At 33.8% G+C, this 20,912-nt stretch overlaps 1 long non-coding RNA gene across 1 annotated transcript; it reads right to left on the bottom strand.

The window, feature by feature from the left end:
- Window positions 1–713: 713 nt before the first annotated feature.
- On the bottom strand, window positions 714–7,329 carry LOC136288947 (uncharacterized). Its single transcript, XR_010720659.1, has 3 exons — window positions 6,927–7,329; window positions 5,913–6,044; window positions 714–1,663 (listed from the first exon to the last, which is right to left on the bottom strand). It is a non-coding gene; the product is annotated as an uncharacterized lncRNA (long non-coding RNA).
- Between the last annotated feature and the right edge of the window lie 13,583 nt (window positions 7,330–20,912).

Here is a 20,912-nt window from a genome sequence, read left to right on the forward strand (position 1 = left end):
AGACTTGCACAGTCTTTACACAGTTACCGTCTTTGAAAATAAGCTTATTCATGTGTAAGGAAGTGTCCATACACAAGTGCTTGGAGGATAAGATGAGCATAAGATGTTTTGGAATTTACTATAAAATAAGAGCTAAAAATTAGTATTCTTGACAGATATCTGGTTTCAATGTTAACATACTTGATTAAGCTCCTCTATAATTTCTCATGTGTAATGTATTTGATTAGATTCAGCCATATTTTAATACCTTCTTTTTTGCATACAAGAAACAATTTATTATGTAAGTAGCCTCATTATTGACAAAGTACTTACTTCAGTGGACGGAGCTGAACAGTGTGAGCTAAAGTATCAGTTGCTAGACTTGCTCTCAACAGAGAAATTCTGGTCTTAGCAGGATATTTTGGTATCCATGGAGATGTGAGACCTTATATATATGTAAGATGAGTGTCTTCACCCTGAATTTGGAAATGGTTCCTATTTCTATGAATTTTTTCTGTCTTAACAATGTAAAAGCAACACAGTAGTTTCTAAACACATTTAGCATTGGTTACAAAGAAAGATAATAAAATATTTTTTAAAAAACCCTCTTAGGACAGGCATAAAACCCAATGTGAAATAATAATAATAAAAAAAAAGTATCAAATTCTTTCTTCCTTTATTAACAGCATTTTTGTTTCTATATCTTCCAACCTAAGACATGTACATGTCCCTATGATGCATTTAAATCACTTGGAAGTAAACCTTTATTTCTTTTTTTGATCAAAACAGGTTTCTGATAATAGTCTGAAGAATGAGAGAGATAAATTCTTTACACATCTTTGACTTTTAGCCTTGTTTACATTTACTGAGATTGCTAACTAAGTTGAATGCATAAAAGTAAAGTTATCTATTTCTCTTCAGTCAGAAGGACCGAAAGACTAAAACTCGGAAGAACTGAATTCCATAATCTGAAGGACTGAAATACTTCCATAATGTTTTATTCCTTTAAACAATACAAATGGAATTCTCATTAGTATAGTGTGATAAACAATAGATTTTCTAAATATATTGAAAGTAAAGAATAATATTTGATGACTAAGGTGATAATATGTTCACAAATCACAGTATCCACTTTGGTGATAATGGAAAACAAAAACTGTTAGAATTGTATGTATATAGAGACCTGCTAATAGTTAATAAACAACAATGGAAATTTAAATTGTTAGATGGCATTTACTATCTGGCAACACTTTATTAGGCAAAATAAGTATTGATTTGTCTTAGTACTTTAGAACTCAGCAGAAATGATCAGACAGATATATTGTTTTAAAGATCACAGAAGCCAGAACAATATCAGCAATGTTTTCAATCAATACCTTTTCTTTGTTAAAATAACCAAGTAAACAAAGCCACAGCAATGCATTTCATGCCTGGTGGGACTGATTCCTCTCGGCCATTGTTCTGTTCTTCATTATGCTCAACAATTTTATAAAGCTGCAGAAAACAGTTTTTGAGTTTTAGCAGTCAGATGTACAATTAAAACTTCTCAACCTCCCTTGTGTTGTCTGACTCAAAGTGTTCTCATTAGATCACCAAAGGAAGATTCGAAGAGAAAACTGTAGATGGATTATGCCGGAAACCAGATCTTCTAAGAAGAAAAAGAATCAAGAAGCTCCAAGTATGTCTGTGATGGAGAAAAAAGTTAAAATCAGATGCTCACATGACGTACTCAAATATATTGAAAATAACACCTCTGTGGTGTCCTTTAAGTACCTTTCACAAGCCAAGATCAGAGCAATTCTGGGTCACATAAATCTGCAGCCTGAATTCCATAACAAAATAATCATCAGAAAGTAAGAAGGGGTGGGAGAGGTGATGAAAATTGAACCTGATCTGTAAAGTTGCATTTGCAAATTACAAGCAAAATCATGAGCTAGATTAGGCAAGATAGTTAATTTTCTATAACCTCTAAAGACAAGAACAAGCCAGTCAAATTTATAGGTATGTAATTTATAGGCACCTAGATAATGATTTTTTTGTTGTTGTTGGGTTTTTTTGTTTGGTTGGTTTTTGTCTTGGTTTTTTTTATTCTTGTTGTGTTGTGAGATCTTTTGCTTTTTTTATTGTTTTGGGGGGGGTTGTGGCTTTGGTTTTTTGTGTGCTTGGTTTTGATCTTTAATAAGACTGAAGGATGTAACAGGAAAAGAGTCATTATGTAACCATGGATAGATTCTTGTGATCTTTTTACTAGATAAAAATTGCCATCAATGAAGTTATACAATAAGGCAAAGAACTCAGTCAAGGGTAGGGATCTACAGTATAATTATTAGGCAGCTAAATAATAAAGGGAATTCATCTACTTTTTCAGCTCCACAACAGTGTGGTAGATGATTTTGAGGGAAACAATTTCATATTAACACAGAATCACAGAATTTCACTTCAGTATCTTACTTCTTGATCTGGAAAAAACAACTGAAATTCAATAAATAAATACTGAAAATTAAAAAAAATGAATAAATTATTCCGTAGACTTTATACTGCCACTTAATAGCTTGGGGGAAAAATGTATTTTTTAATAATAAGAATTAAAAGAATGTGATGAATAATTATATAAAATTAATTATATCTTATAGAACCATAATATTTTTATTGTTGGAAAATACTCTAAGACTGTGATGTCCAACTGTTAACCCAGCACCACCATGTTCACTATTACACCATTCCATCCTCATGCTTTTAGAACACTTGTGCACAAATGTACCTCAACTACAGAATTTAGAACATTTTTTAAAAATAGTCCTCAAATTCTTCCAGAGACTGAAAATTACACGTAAATAAAAAGGGTAAAAATTCATTAATTAGTTTTGTCATATTCTAAACGTAGAAAAGAAACCCTTCTGCATGACTTTGTACAGAAAATTCTATTTGCCCTTTTAAAATAAATCTAAGGAGGTAGAGGAACACAGTCCCAAATTAATTTTAATATAATTATGGCTACAATTATGAGCTAAAATATCTTTTGTGAATGTTTGATTTGCTTTTTTTAATATATATTTTTATGGCCTTGCTGTGTATAATATGAAATCACCCTGGGGAATGAAAAAACAACCCCAGCCATCAATTTGTGCAGTTTACTGGGTTCTGTGAAAAAAAACCAGTGCTATCTATGTGACAATAGAATGAGTAATTAGCACCGTAATTTTGAAATTGTAAATTCGATCCTCAGACACTGTTATTAAGCAAACAATGCCTTTTTTTTTTTTTTTTTTTTTTGGTCATATAAGAAAACCACCTGTATATATTCATACTGCAAAACAGCAAGATAAGTCTAAACACCTTTATTGATTACTTGGCTATGAAACTTGTGTAAGTATGACATAGTTTTTGTAGTTTATAATAGAAAAATCACACTCTTTCTTAAATCTGGATGGCAGAAAATAACTTGCCATCTTAAACCATTTCTACAACAGTATTTCAACAGCAATAATCCTTTTCATGACCCATGCATCTTCATTTTCCTTTGAAATGATACCTTTTCCTGGGTAAAACCACAAGTAAACATGCTTATTCAATGTCTACCACCTGACAGTTGGCTTGCACAGTGGAATATTGGTTTTCAAACTTACTGAAATCCACACATTTCCTTCTGCTTCTTGATATACAAAACATATGGACCGAAACAAAATTCTGAAGACCAATATATTTCATACTACACCCTAACAAGAGAATTAATGAGACATAGTGGATTTTTTTATTCTGAGTGACTTTCAGAAATACAAAACATAAGTTTAATCTAGCATATAGTGGATTACAGAGATCTTTTGAAATACCTCAATTTAGAAAAATATGTATTTTGCACCCTGGATGATAGTCACACATACATGTATGCATGTTCTGATTTTATTTTCAGTGTCTCTGCACTGAAAAAGACACCAGATTATTTTCTTAATTTAAGAGATAAATCCTATAGTATTTCTACAGACTGCATATCCTGGTCTAAAAGATACTTTCATTTGTTCTTAATCTTAAATCTGTCTGCATTCATACTGATTTCAGTAGTTTCACTCATATTTATTTTTCTGCACCATGTACTTACCTCTTCCAAACATGAGAATATTGCACAACAAAAACTTCAGAGTCTGACCAAAAAAAAGAGTCAACCAGAGTAAGAAACTAAATTCTCAAAACTTATAGATGTAATTTTAGGACTTCACAATATCTTCTCACAATTTGAGAACAATATGTTTTGCAATTTACATGTGTACACACAGAAATATTGATTAAAAAATTAATCGATTTTAATCACATCCAAATTTTTCTTTCTTCACATATCAGTTTCATCTTCTGTGAGTAAAAATAATAGTTAATTTAGAAAATAATCAAAAGGAAGAAGTAAAAGGTATGATTTGGAGGCAGGATTTATCCAGGCCAGTTACAGGATGTTTTCTCCTTTGGAATCAATTCATTTTTGCATTGGGAAAAAAGTCAGAAATTACATTACTTTTATAGAACTTGTATTTCCCATGAAATACATCAATATTTAAAGACAAACCAGATTAAAATCAGAGTTCATACTGACTCATATGAAACTTGGCACATTACAACATTGCTGTTAATCTAAAAATATGTTTAAACAGTAGTATACATCTAAATTCAGAGCAGAAATAAAAGTGCATGCAATAGTCAGAGCAACAGTTTAGATAACACAATAGTGTATTATCACATCACTGATATTAATACTTTGTTGGTATAGGGTTGTGTGTATTAGACTTTAAAGAAACAATACAGATAAACATTAAACTTGGAAAATTAATTTAGGTGAGAAGATTTCAGGAGAGAATGTGACAGTCAATCTACTGAGTAAAGCTGGAAGTCAGTTACACACATATGCATCAGATGTGAAATTAAGAAGAAATCCATGTAATACATTCAAGGACAGTTAAAATCCTTTTAGTATGAGGGAGAGCAAATTACAAAGAAAATGGGATTTGTTAAAGTAAAGATCAAGTAATTTTGGTTGTAGAAGCTGATATGTTTATTTGTTGATCATCCTCTTTTTTACCTGAAATTAAACATTAATGGGGAAGTACCAGCTTAGATAAATAATTATTATTATATTTTCTTATTCAGATACTCATGAATCTCGTAGTACAGAACTTTAGTCCAATTAGGCCCTGGATATATTTAATTTAAATTGAACAGCTACACCAACTGCAAACAAACAAATGAACTAGCAAACAAAATGAGTTGTAATTTAAGGGATGCTTATTTCAAAAGTGTTTGTTTTTGGAAATTAAGGTTTTAATTAAAGTTAATTTAAATTTAATTTAATTAATTTAAGTAGTTAAACTAATGTATGACTTGGCTGGACTGAAATAGAGGTGAGCTCAAAACTCTGGCTGAAAAATGTAATACAAACAGAAGGAAAAATGTGTAGGGACTGCTTGCGCTATTGAAATTATGATCTTGGAGAAGATGTTAAGAACAAACAATGCCTCCTTACGTAGGAGAAGCAAAAGGACTAGTCATGAAGGACAGAAACATAAAAGCAAGTTTTGGGTGAAAGAGAAAATTACTTAATGTAAAACTAACCTGAGCAGAGGCAATATTTCAGTTGATCTTCAATTATTAGAAGAATGAAGAACAAGGGAAAAAATTTAAAAAGCTTTTCCTAAATAAGGATATTCAAAGCCTAATTAAACTAAAGGTATACTTTGTTTCTTTTTCAATAAAGAGATTCATGATGAATACTAAGAAAAAGGCAATAAGACAATGCTTCTAGTGAGAAATAATAGGTATTATTTCTCCACAAAGCAAGCCAAGCTGCAAGACTGTATAAATTCCAAAGGGCTAGACATAACTGTGTATCATAATTTTTTATGAATCATCAGATGAACTCACATATTCAACTGTAAAAAATTGCAAAAACTTACTTATGTGAAAGCTAGAGGTGGAGGAATATCTGGCAAATATGAAGCTGGCTACACAATTTATTGACCCATGAAGAGGAAAGAAAGAATCAGACACTGCAGGCTCATTATTCTCTCTTAATAGATCTTGCAAGTCTATATATTAAAAAAAAGATAATGTCGGTAAAGAAACAAATGGATATGACATGAGTATTAATAAAATTATTCTGGGCATTAGATGAAAGTTTGTATTCATCAGAGCAGTGTAGCTGAAGAATGAACTTCCCACTAAAATAATAAAGTAGAACCAGCATCTAATTTGTAGACAGAGCTTGATTTCTTTATGGATAATATTGCATACTTTGATTGCATGTGATGAGAAAGGAACATAATATCACTCCAGTGTAATGTTCTTCTGTGTGAAGAAAAAGTCCTTTTTCTTAATATAATGTAATTCCAAGCCACAATACAAAATTTTCAGCAGAAACATGATTGCATTATTCCTTAAGCTTAGCAGGAAAAGAACTGACAAAGTGAAAACAGGAGAAGACATTTCTTACAAACCAATTAAACACAGAAGAGCAAGGGAAAGTAAGTTTCCATTAACAAAATGGATTGAAATCAGAAAAGTTCAAAATATATCCCAAAAATCTGATGAAAACTAAATGAAGTTAGATGCTGGTGCCAAAAAAATTGATATGTTTTATTTAAGAGTAAAAGGGGAAGGGAAGGGAAGGGAAGGGAAGGGAAGGGAAGGGAAGGGAAGGGAAGGGAAGGGAAGGGAAGGGAAGGGAAGGGAAGGGAAGGGAAGGGAAGGGAAGGGAAGGGAAGGGAAGGGAAGGGAAGGGAAGGGAAGGGAAGGGAAGGGAAGGGAAGGGAAGGGAAGGGAAGGGAAGGGAAGGGAAGGGAGGGGGGGAGGGGGTAAGGGGGAAGGGGGGGAAGGGGAAAGGGGGAAGGGGGAAGGGAAGAAAAAAGAAAAAAGTGTGCCTGGGGGTGGAGGGACAGGAAGGGGGTGACAGAAATTATGTAGAAACATACCACCTTTATGGGGATCCCATTGATGTCTCGCTGTCCCCTGCACATGGCCTTCTCGGTGCTGAGGGTCCCTCATTGCCCATGTGCCTCTCTTGCAGGAGGAGAAGTTTCACACTGTCCCTCTCAGCACTGCGGGTCTGTTGCATCATCTGCAGTGCTCTGATTCAGGGTCTGGGGACTCCTTTGGAGTGGGCGCTTCAATTGGCCATGACACCCCCTCTTGATGTGGAATAAGGTTTTCCCAGGGGTGAGGGGACCCCTGTGCCTTGGGTTCCTTTGCACAGCAGAGGGTGGGTAGTCCCTTCCTCTCCAGAGGCTTTTTCACCACACACCCAAAAACCTCTCTTCCTCTGACCCCTAGGTGTGAAGGTCTGTGGAAGGCTGGCAGCTGATAGCCCTGGGGCTGTGGTCTCCACCCCTAAGGTGTAAAGCTGGATCTCTTTGTGAGTTTATTGTTTTCTCCTCAGACCTGATATTACTTCAGCTTATCTCCATCAGAGAGCAGTTCAGGGCCTCAGTCAGAGGGCCTGTTTGGCGTCTGGTGGTTTTCTCTGCAGCTTTTATAATACAGATTGCTAAAGCAGGCAAAAGTTCTTCATGAAGATGGTTAAGTCATAAACTATAACATCTCTGTCTCCAACATTATACCCTTGTATTACCATATGTGTATGCTGACACCAGCAACCATAAAAAATGTGGAAAGGGATAGATAGCTATAGCAAACACGATGCTGTATTCCCTGGTTCTGTCTCAGTCTTATCTGGCATCTGTTTTATTTGAAAACTAGACTATTTTTCCAAATATCTCTGGTTTTCCTCTGAAAAAGATAGATGATGCTTAAAAGTATATTTAGAGTGAACAAAATACTCACTGAAAAAAATTTATTGGGTTAAAAGCTGCTGAAAAATATAATACAGCTCTAACGTGAGTGGCCTTGAGTACTTAGGCAATAAAATTATATGTTTGGCAAAATGAAGTTAAAAAGTATGAGTTTTACATCATGGTTGTGGATATCATTAGATCATTAACACTGCATATATCTTTTTTCCCTAAATATAATACACTCTAAGTTTAAAAAAAAAAAATTAAGGAAAAAAATGAAACCCAGAAATACCTGGTTTTGGCTAAGCCAGGTTAATACATTTCTCTGTTTTTCTACCAAAATTATTTCTAAGTAGGAACAATACCCAGAAGAGCCTGCACTCTTCTGATTCTTTCTGATGCTCTTTCTGCTGTACTTCTTCCTCTGAACTGTTTTTGTTGTTGTTGTTTTTTAATCTTCTACTTTCATTATTCATTTCACAATCACCAAACTCAGCTGTCTTCATAGCAAATTACATGGAATTTGCTGTAAATAAATACTGCAAATATGTATCTGGACATGGGCTTTTATACTTTGTTGTCCATCTTTTCTATTCAGTCTCATGAAGGACCATGTAAAATCACTTCCTAGCCTTTAACAAATCCAGACTCCACTATAATACTGGTGATGTTTTACCAGTTATCACTGGAAAGAATGAAGCTGCAGAATTCAGCATCTTTCCTTATTCTGTTAGATTTTATTCCTTTAAGTGTCAGGTATCTTGTTTTGTTTTTTTGGAATCTTGCCTCAAGGTTCCTACATGATGAACAGCATATTTCCAACTGCTACTTACTACCTTCTCCATAAGCAAGATTCTTTCAAAGACAAGTAGTTGTGCAGTGAAGGCAGCAACTGGACTCATGCGCCTCAGCTTCTTTCAGGCCTATTTACTCTATTCAGTAAAAAAGGGATCATGCAGAACTATCGTGATGATGTGATGTAAGTAGTCTTAATCCTCCTACTCCCAAACTGTTCATGATTTGCAAGCCAAGAAGGAAATATGTATGTCAAGGTAAATCATTCCTCTTTTCCATTTAAACATCTAATGACATTCACACGTTAATTGTTATCCATTCCATTCATGTATGACTGTACTGTTTGCTAAAAAACTCTAACCTGAGTCTCATTAATTCTTAGAGTCCCATTAGATTCTCAAATTCTTACCCTTTTTCTTTTTTCAAGTCATTTTTGAAATCCCTTATTTCCATTATTACACTTAATTCTATCCTAAGTTTTGCAATTGATATTCTTTCTTTCTCCTAGTTCTCTGATATTTACAGAGATTCAATGAAGCTTCTCGTGTGCCAACACATTTAGGATTTTCTTAAATTACCTTTATAATTTTTCTTTTTTTAGTTCTTTATGAGCTAAGTTAATGACTGATTTTCAAGCTAGCCTTTTTCATTTTCTTAGTGTGAGAAGCAGAAGCAATGAAACTTTTCTTCTTGATAGCAGTTGCAAGTAGTCTATTTTATGTGAGATTATTTTCATTCATTTGTACTGTAAATCTCACTTATTAAAGCACGGAAATACCTACAGGTAAATGGTGGATTTCATAAAATTAACATGAAACAAGTTACAGGAAAGTTAGGAACAAAATGAGTATGAGGAATAAAATTATTTGAGCATGAAAATCAATTTTTTCTTCCTTCATACTTTGGGAAAGTTACTTTTCAAATATGCTGTAGCTCGTAGAGACCAATTTCCTCCTGGCACAAATGGCTACCACTGCAGTGGCAGTACCTTCATAGAAGAAAAATTGAGCAGTGCCAAACAAATAAAACAGGTAAAAATACTGTTCATTTTAATAAGAAATAAACTACATCTTTAAAATTAGCTCTTCTCAAGAAATGAATCAGAGAAGATTTGATAAAGCTAATTTTCTTAAGAAGGAATGTGCAGAAATGTAGAAACATAGACATTTCAAGTAAAAACTTACTACAAACACATAAATAAAAATTATGTTTCTATCCCAGTGCTCATATTTATACGCAAGTATACTCATGCTTATCATGATTTTTTAGTCAAAACAAAGACATTAATATTTCTTTGATGATTGTGTCTCTTTGTGCATTCCTGATGAACTCAAAAGTGCTACACCTAAGCTGTCATATAGTCATCCATAATAACTTTTGTATCCAAAAGTACCTGCAGTGAGAGGAAAGTTTAGGATAACAAACTTTTGATTGTTTATGGAAATAGTGGATGGGATCCCCAGAACCCTGCCTTTGTGCAAGATGACAGCTTCTCCCAGTTAAGTATCATTGCCAAACTTAGTATACATTTGAATCCTGTATCCAAGTAGATTATGATGATGCTGAAGAGACTGGGCTGAAGATGAAGCCCTGGGGAACCTCATTAGAGTTGGCCTGATGTCACCCCATTTGCAATAACCCTTTGAGCCTGTTCCATCAGCTAGTTGCTTATCCATCACGTGACATGTTGTCCAGATACACGCTGGACATTTTGTCGAGAAGAATCCTGGGAGAGACAGTGTTAAAATCCAAAACTATTTATTAAAATCAAAAAATACTACATAAATTGGCTTCCCTTGATCTGCTAGTTGGGTTAACCTGTCATAAAAACAAAACAAGTTTTCGATATGCAGGACTTTCCGTTCATGAAGCCATGCTGGCTGTGACCAATGACTGGAGTATCTTCCAAATGTTTTTCAATAACTCCCAGAATGACTTTCCCCTTAATTGTACCAGATATGGAAGTGGGACTGTCAGGACTGTAGTTTCCGTGGTCCTCCTCATAGCTGTTTTTGAAAACTGTGGTGGTGTTAGCCAACCTCCAGCCAAATGGGAACTTCTAAAGACTTTGTCAATCCTTAGGATTCCCAAGACCATTCAAAAATCATTGAGAGGGTCATGATGACATCAGCAGCTCTTTGAGCATTCTCAGATGAATCCCACCAGACCCCAGTGCTTTGCAGCGATCCAGCTGGAACAGCAGATCCCTTCAAAGGTTCAGGACCAACTGGGAGTTGAACATTTTCACAGTCATGGTCCTCCAGCTCAGATCCCTGACACCCCATCAATCTCTCATCAGTGTTGAAGAGAGAGACAAAAAAAAAAAGCATTAAACATCTCTGCCTTGTCTCTGTCCCCATTTAGGAGGTGACAGTCCTCACCTCATGAGGAGTCTTCCCGTTCCATATCTGAAGATGTAATTCAGAATTACACTCCCAAATTGTTGTATTTTTTTTTTTAAATGAGACTTCAGAATTTTCCAAAAATTCAAGAAGAAAAAGTTTAGGTTAGAAAAATCCTCACTCAGGTAGAAAATCAGGGGGAGAGAAAAGCAAAGTTGTTGATTAAAATAGATAATGAAAAAAAATCATGTGTTTTAACATTTTAGAACAGAAAATTCAAAATACTGAGTTTAGATTCCTCAGTCTTTGGTAAATATTAAGTGCAGTTCCAATGTTCTCTCTCTGAAGAACTTGCAGCCTTTGAAGGACCTGGGCACATATTTTGATTGCTGGGGCTCACTGGAATGAGCATAATATCATATTTCCTGTAGTAATGATGGCATACCCAAGAATCAGGAGATTTGAATTTTCAGATAGTTCTGCAGTCCTGGAGAAAAGTTATACTCTCTTTCTACAGCTTTTCTTTTCATCACAGGGAAACTCTTAGGCAAATTTTCTGTACTTTTAAAGTTTAATCCGAAAGGAAAATAAATGAAATTTTGTAATGTGATAGAAAAAGGTAAGATCTACATAAAACTTTCTTCCTCTTCAGATGTCTTCAGACTGGACAACATCCAGAATCCATTTAATTTTTTTTAATCTACTTTGTCCACCATCACTAGTGTCCAAAATTTTCTCCCCTAATAAAGGGAGTAGAGGGTTTTGATGTATTATCTTTGACACGGCCGGTGGTTTCAACTAGTAAATCTGGATAATGAAAAGAACTGTTCTGTGCCTGATTTTTCTTTGAACTTTGATTAAATTCTTCTAAGCTGCTCCAAGGAAGTGTGACAATGAGTCCCCTAAAGACATTCTTATTTTTTATATCCATCTATGCCAGGCCAAAATATTAAAAGAAGCATAAGAAAATATTTGGCTTTAATTTTTCATTTTCCTTAGGGTTTTTTTTGTTTTGTTTTGTTTTGTTTTGTTTTGTTTTTTGTAACACTATTTTTTAATATTCAGAGGTATATGTTCTTCCGGGTAATGTGAATTCTATGCTTCTATCAGAGCTTTCATCACACTTTTAAAGCCCAGAAAAAATGCTACAGGCATAGGAGCATTCTAATTCTACAGTCATTTGGCTTCACTTGTGTATTTAAGTTTTGAGTGGAAATCTAATTTAGTGGGGTCCTGTGAAATATAAAGATTGATGAACACATGTTAATTCTCTTCTTTGTGCCCCAGGACTTGACTAACATTTCTACCTAACTAATCCATAAACATGCAAAAATAAAGAATAAATAATTATGACTGAACATTTTAGCAATCCAAGTAATTCCAAAAAGCGCAGAGATTATTTTGAATGGAAGACTTTTTATAAATACGGGGGAAACCAAGTTGCTTTATCTTGCATAGAGGTGGCCTAGATAATCAGCAGTGATTACACTGGCTTGGTCTCTCAGTTATGTTTGTTAATTAAAGCACTTTCTAATGAACATTAGCTCAATTTCTCCCATGTGAAAGGCAGTCTGGGAGATGATAGAAATCTAAACCATGATTCTTTCTCACTTGAATACTCAGGGATTCTTTCTCACTTGCAAAATCATAACTAAATTAATATAGAGAGAAAATAGCATTTTTGTCTGCATAGCCTTATCTGCAGGGCCCCCTGGCTATCACTGTGGGGAAATATCAGTGGCATGAACATCTCTTAGCAGGAGTAATCATCCTCATCATGAAATGCTCATCAGATAGGAAGACAAAATGCAATTAAGTCGGGTTTACAATCAGGCAAATAATTACTATTCACATGTCTCAGCTGTATGGAAAACGCAGGATTCTGAACTGTGACTTTTTTTTTGAATGTGAGGTTTTTCCTGCCTTGCTTGTTCTCTTTTTCCTTGGAACATTTGTAAAATGTCAGTCATGATGTGACACAGCTGAATAATTGTCATAGAGTCAAAGGCTTGCAGATGGTTAATGGAAACAGAGAATTAAATGAACAGCAGTAAAGAAACACATGCAAAATAAAGAACCCTATTGCAAATTTAAAGGGTCACTTGGTTTCATCAAAAATCAAATAATATGAATATGTTATTCTCTGCATGAAAGACTGTGTTAAATTGTTTTGAGAGATGAAAAACGAGCAATCAATGATGTGCTAATGAAATTTTTGAAAAATCATGCACTATTGAAATATGCAGTAGTTGCCAGTTAAAAACTGTAGAACAAAGCCTGACTTTGGCTGCTGAATTTCCTATTTGCCATTTATTTAATATATTTAAGTCTAGATGTAAAACACTATAGGGTTCTACAAAAGAAATACAGAAATGAAGATTAAAGAAAGCAATCTTTACCATAAGAAAATCATGTTTACTCTTTCAAAATAATTTTTTAAAAAATTTTTTTCAGATCCAAGTAACTCAACAGTTCAGTCGACTTTATATCAACAAATCAATTTCTACACAGACCTGCAAGGTCTAAGAGCTGCTTTATGAGACAAAGCTCTCATCCCTCTGACATTTTTGAGACACGGTTGATAAATCCTTTAATAGGAGCAAATTTATCTTTCTGGTACAAAAAGTATCCATGATACCACTTATTAAGTATTACTTGGAAGTGGATTTAAGTTAAAGATACTTTAAACTGTATTCCAAATCTTCAAAACCTTGTATTCTTTGGAAACTGTTCCTTATTTATCAGCTCTCTTTCATGCTTTCTCACTAAAGTCTGAAGTTAATATGTCTTTCCATCTAGAAATTTTTTAAAAAAAATTTCTAGATGGAAAATTTTTTTTAAATTTTTTTAAAAAATTTTTCTTTCTCTTAATTAAAGGGAAACAAATAACTAAAAAATATAATATGTTAATTATACACCATTAAGTATAGTTTGATAATTAAAAATAAGATTGGCCCATGCCCGTGAAAGAGGATTTTCTTCCTATAGTAGACAAAAAGGAAATATAAACCAATCATTTGACAAAACCAGAAACAGCAACTGCCACCACAAACATCTGGTGAAGAAAAAGCCAAACCTATTAGCTACTTCTAGTAAGTTTTTTTTTTCTTTCATATACATGTGTCTGGACAAATTATAGTGTGTCTTGTCTTGTGCTAATCATAAAATAAAAGCAATTTAAAATTTTATGTTTTCTCTTTGACATACACACTAAAAGTATACCTATGATTTCTTGTCTGCTATAATTTCTGCAAAGTCAGTGAATTGCTTATTAAATGGAAGCAGACATGAAAATATTGATCTTATTTCCCCATTTGAGTCAGAACAAAGCATCTTCTCTTAAATCTTCCTGAATAACTGCATTACACTGGCTATCTAATAGAGTTTAAAGTGAAAGTTTCTTTCCCTTTCTTGTAACACAAAGAGTTTCAAATAGAAAATAGAGCGTGATGAATGTTCCATTGTAAATACATCTCAAATAAGCATTTTGCTCCTCTGGGTTTTGCTTAAAGACTTAATATCATTTCCTGAATGGTATTGGCTCAAATATGAAAGCATCTGTATATTTTTTAGCAGAATTATTCACATTATTCAATTTTAAAATGACAGATATACAGTGCTTGCCGTGAGAAATCAATCTTCTACTGCAAATAAATGTGGCAGAATAATCTATACAATGCATGTCAAAAATTGTACTTTTGCTGACCTGTTATTCTTTATGAATATGTTTTTAAATGCTATATCTATGACTGTCATTTTGAAGATGCAGTTTCTGATATATTTTTAATCCTTTTATTTCAGCTGTTTGGTTCATTTTTTTCTAAAAGCACATTATTTGTCCTCTATGAAATTCTGCAGTTTCATTTATATTAAAGTATTTATTCTGCTAAAAATACACCTTTGTGTTTCACAGAAGAGAAATAAAAAATGGCTTTTTTTCAGCAAGTTTTACTTCAAAAATTGTGGAACTTCGTAAGGAACATACAGTAGCAGTTTCATATGAATTTGTGTCTCTTTTCCTGCACCTAATGGATAAGAGGAACCTTGTGCTTCAGCATTGAAATATTGAATGCTTTTTCAGGCTAAGTTCTTTACAACTAAGTTCTAAGAACTTTGTGTAAGTTCTTTGGTTCTCTTCTTTTTTTGTCTGAGAGAAAACAGTATACCAAGAGCTAGAAATGTTCACAGTTAGAAGAATTGATTCAGGGGAGACACTTCAAGTTTCATAACAGCTATAAATCAGTACCATCATACACTCTTCCTGAAGGCTTAAGTAGGGTCTCACTGAGCAAGCAATTTGAAAGAATATACATATGTTGACACTGTATTTGTCATGTCCTCTCTTCTTTCTACTAAATTCCTCTTTCAATCCAAATCCACTTCTTTCTAGCTCTGTGGGAAAACAGGTGACTTGCTTCCACTGGTGCTGGTGGAGGACTGCACTAACCTGAGCAGGTCTGCACTGGTTTGAGTGAGAAGCTCTTAACCCCACATCTGAGACAGAGGGAAAATTTTGTCTGGTGGGAAAACATGTTTTATGATGATGGCATTTTAAATCATTCTAGTGGCATAAAAGACAGGATATTACTGTATGCAAAACCAGGTAGGAAGATGGCAACAATACTGAAGGGAAGTACTTTCTCACCAAAAACTTTTTGAGAATTTGCCAAAATAATGCAACAGGCAGCAGCCATGAACCTGCTGATGATAAAAAGGGGTCTTGTGGGTCAAAATAAGTATAGGAAGATTGCTTGTGAACTACCCTCATGGGCAAAACAATCTTGACTCAGGAAAGAGTAATTGAATTATATAAATATTTCTAGATTAATTCAATCAATTAATTAGATTAATTGAAAACAGACTAGGATAGTGAGATACAAAACTAAAATCACCTTCCCACCACCCTTCTTAGCAGGATCAACTTCCCTCATGGCTCTTCAACCTGTTTCTCTTCACGCGGATTCAGTGGAATGAGGAACAGGGATTGTCATCAGCTCATTACACTTTATCTTTGCCACTGTTTTACTTCCTTACACTGTTTCTCTGTTCTGTTGTGGGGTCCCTGCCACAGAAAAGAGTCCTTCACAAACTCCTTCAACAGGCCACAGTGTTCCAATAACTGCCTTTCACAGAGAAACACACCATCGGGAAAAGACCATGCCAGGCATAAATATAGGAGTCCTTTGATGCATGTGTTCAGTGTCACCACCTTGCTGCTAGACCCAAGAGTTACACAATAACCATTTGAAGTTATATCACCAGCTATTATCTTCAGCTGCATTAATGTTGTGATCATTTCTTTGTGCATTTAAAATCACTGAGTTGAACTCCCGGTAGTACATTTTACTTTTCAGTATCTGAATGATACTGAAATCATTAAATGATTTTTGTGATCATTAAAATATACATTCATCACACAGTCTACAGTATTCGGAAACAATGCATCACAAAAAGAATTTCACAAGAAAAGTCAGAGTAACATCACAGCACCAGTAAATATGGACAATTTACAAAGGCTCCACACCATGTCATTTCACCACCATTTTCCCATATCTGAAAAAAAAAAAAAATTAGAAGTTTACTTGTTTAGTGGAATTCAGTTTCTAACCTGTAATTTTGGTAAATGTAATAGATACTATATAAGAAACATCCAATGTGAAGTAAAGTAATTAAAATTAGGAGGAGTTATTTTTCAAAAGATTCTGCTTTCTAGATGTATTTTGAATGGGGCTGAAATAGGCACTTACAACACAGGAGTATTTGAGGAATACCAATGAACTCCCTTACAAAAAAAATCTAGGAGACATTATAGACAAGATTTTATTAAAATGTGACTAGTGTAACTTAGGAATTAAACCCTTTTATTCTCATATTTATTAAAATATATGAAAAAATATCTGTTTACAATTTCTACCTCTCACAAAATAATGTCCCCCAAACTGAATAAATAAATAAATTTCAAAATCAATAAAATTATAAAGAAAAAATTGTTAGGACATGTAAAATATTTAAATGAGCACTGAAACTTGCTTATTGTTTTTATCATTTCCATGCAAACCAAGAACAACACTTTTCAATACTGGAGACAAGAGAAAGGAAAAGATGCTGAAAGTCTCTATTATGGTGAAAACATGCACATATGACCAAATGCCTTACTGATTCAGACAGGTGCCACTGGACACAGAATATGTTAGAAGGAACTTTAAATATATTTCTTTTTTGAGACCTCTTTTTAAATAAAAATGTAACTGATGGATTAACTATCAGATTGTAAAAGAAATGTTGCCATGGATTTGTTTTCCTAAAAATTCACATGAAGAGTTACTACATAGAGGACTACTCTTGCATTCCACAAAATTCACATGAAGAGTTACTACATGGAGGACTACTCTTGCATTCCACTGTAATATCCCCAAACTCTTACGGGTTTAGGATCCCATAATAATGTTCATTGTCATTAAGAACATAACCAGTAAGAGTTGGATTCAATGGTTCTTTTGGATCCCTTCCAATTCAGAATATTATGTAATTTTATGAATATCTTCTGGTAACCTGGCACTGAAAGATTTCAAAGTTGTCTAAGAATACTAACTAAAGCTTATAGAGCTCCTATGAGGAAAGTTACAGAGTCTCTAGAGCTCTTTTTCCTTTGCTGAAATGCAGACATCTCACTCGAGAATAGAAGTTTTGAAGAAGTAAGAAGAAGTAAGAGACACTGAAGGGTAGGATAGCACTGCATTACTTTGAGACTCTCTGGCAAATACAGCTAAATAGACTGTAATTAATCAGAGTTGAAAACCCACTACAACTAATGTTAATACACTCACATATCTAAAAAATATCTGAGGCATTAGCAATCATGAGAAGTGTCGAACAAAAGCTTTCTCTTTCACTACAAGAAACAACAGACATAAAATTCCTTATGTTTAAGGAAAACTTACACTGATTCTCCTCATGACAGTAGAGAGGTGATAATCTACTGGATATCTTTATTATAGAACACAGCTACATATTATTTCCAAGAGCTGCTTATGTCTGTAGGATGCCAACACTGGAGCAGACAGGAGTTACTTCATTTAAATATAACAGTCATTGTTCATCTCTGCCTTTCATAATCCACTATGCTGCTTAGTTATTGAATTGTATTTTTGAATTACTTCCTGTTCATCCAAGTCAATTAACACATCTGCAGTTGCTGAGATTGTCTCCGAGAGGAATCTGGATTGCTTTTCAAATTAGCCCTTTAAATTTATACAGGCTGTGTAAATACATAATTCTGCCTTTGAGTTTTCAAATCTCTTGCTATTTGCTGCAGACAGCTATGGCATTCTCTGGAACATCTTTTGACAGAATCACCATTCCAATCTTTTTGATAATAACAAATTGCATGATTGACTAGAACTGTAATAGCCTGAGGCATTTCTAGCCAGGCCTGAAAATTAACTAAATCTATCACTACACTGTGTGTCATTAAAACATAATTTCCTGTCATTGTCTGCCCAATGATAGGGTCAACAAGCTATTTTTAAAATACTTCTAAGCTCTCCATCCTCCTGCTGATAGGCCAGGATTTTCTTAACATACACCTGGTCAAAATTTCCAGAAAATTTTATTAGTACCTCCATCCAAGTTTCCAAGTGATAGTCTGAGTAATATGCTTAGTTGTTTATGAAATCTGAAGGAAAAGAGAGAACAGAAACCGTCCAGAATTCTCCTGCCTCCAATTCTACCCCCAAAACATCCACATAAACAATTCTATAGCAGCTATTGAATTAACACTATCAGATGCAAGAGACCTGCTTTAGCTCTGGATATTTATATGTGTATATAACAATGAGGACCTAATTAATTTTCATAGCTGAGTTTTTATTTTGGTTTGTTGGGGGGTTTTGTTTGGTTGGTATGTATTGTTGTTGTCCTTGTTCTTGTTGTTTCTGGATGGGGTTTAGCTTTATAGTTCCTTTAAATCATAAATCTGGGTTCTATGGAATCAATCCTTTTTCTGAATTTTTCAACTCACCAGTGGTTTACTATTCCTCCTTTCATTTTAGAATCTCACCTTCTGCTTTCTCCATGCTTGTCTGTGTACTTCTTTTGATAGATTGAAGGTCAGTTTTCGTTAACATCTTCTACTGAAAGGCCAGCTTTTAAATGCTTGCCATTTTCCTGAAAGATGTCTTTGCTGGTTTGTGTCTATGATACAGTTCTAATACAAAGACTGTAGCCATTAAATCATATTAACTTAATAGTTTCATTTTCATTGTTGTATCTCATTTACTACCCAGTTGCACTGCCTGTAAACTATGAAAAATAGATAACTTCTGACATTTTGTTCTGTATATCGTCATGGTTAAGACTGTCAGTACTGAGACACAACACATCTTCCTTATATGAGTGTGTGTGTGTATATATATATATACATAAACACACTCATATACATATACGTTAGTCTAAATTTCCCATTGTTATATAACAATAACAGTTGCATTCAATTTTTTAATAATCTACAGAATTTGAACATAAATTTTCTAGTCCCCATTTGTCTTCAGGAAAGTCAGGTTGGTTTGATTCTCACATTCTAAGTTTGGTAGTGAACTGTACTGTAGACCTAACTTTAATTTATGACTTCTTGACAAATTACTAGGTGCAAGGAGTTTACTGAATGTGTTTGTGGTATTATTAATTTCATAACTATAATATTTCATAAGTGTAATATGGAATCAACAATTTCCTTCACCTATTTGCAACACAGCCATCCTTAACCAAACCATCCTTAACCCTGAGCTGTTTCTCTAAACATCTTTCCTTTTCATGCTGCTGGTGACTAAAGGCAGCAATAACCAGCCTTATCTAGTCTACATATTTCAATTTGAGGCTTTGAAAAATATTGAAATCCTGTGGTGTTTTCTTCACTACCCACTACCAACTTCCAAAGCAACTGTTCTCTCTAAACTTTGGTCTTTTCCTCAAGAATTCTTTTCAGGTTTATACTGATGTCTCGGTAACCTCACATTTGCATTTCTGATTATTCTGTTCTGGTTCTTAAGTTGTAGTTACTCTTCGCTGTTCTACATTTGCTTTATTTAACATACCCAGTTTTTTCCTCAGTATCAGGATAATGATATTTTTTTGGCAGAAGGAAAAGGAGAGAAGGCAGTACACTGCAACTTCTATATTTCGGTATTGATGATATGCACATCTCCAGACTACAAAAAATGTTTAAATATATTTTAATATTACTTTATAACAATTCCTTTTTCATGTCTTTAAAACCAAAGATTTTCTTTCTTGTTTTATTTTACATTCATCACTGAACTTCCATGTAAACTTTGCTTTCTGCATCACAAACAAATTATGAGGAAAGTATACTATGTGGGAGAGATAATAGGAAAGCCAAAGAAAGTATTAAAAAAATGTTCTCCCTGGAAACAGATTCAAACAAAAATCTGTAAACAGATACAAAATTTCACATATAGCAAACAAACACCATCCTTTTTAACTCAATAATAAAAGTTTAATAAATAACTCATTTTGCAGAATTATTCTTACTAAATAAAAAATCAGATTTACTATAGGACTGTATTTATACATGTTATATGAACATATTTTAGAGACTGTATAAGCCACAATCAATTTTTTCTCCTACAACACAGGAATATATCTCAATTCAGATAATTGCAAAAAACTCAACCAAAACTAGTAATTTTTTTCACTATATTGTTCCTGTGTTTGACTTCTACAGAAGTCTAGTGGTACTCTGGCATATATGTAAAAGAGGAGATGGGAAAGATATTATAAAATTTTACATTGTATAAAAAATGTGAAATATTATTGGCTTTTTCGCTTGCAACACACGTGTTACTCTGTCAAGATACTTATCAATAGACCTCATTTAATGGTTTTTAAATTCTCTTTTTAACTGATGTTTCTTTTTTTAATTTTTGTAAAATAATCTGATGAGACCATAAATTGCTAAGTACATTTAATGATAAATAGAATTTCATAAACTCCATGTGTTACCTCTAGATAT

Source organism: Chamaea fasciata, unplaced genomic scaffold, assembly GCF_029207755.1.
Source record: "Chamaea fasciata isolate MVZ Bird 193981 ecotype frontalis unplaced genomic scaffold, bChaFas1.0.hap1 SCAF_4, whole genome shotgun sequence".
Taxonomy (NCBI): domain Eukaryota; kingdom Metazoa; phylum Chordata; class Aves; order Passeriformes; family Sylviidae; genus Chamaea; species Chamaea fasciata.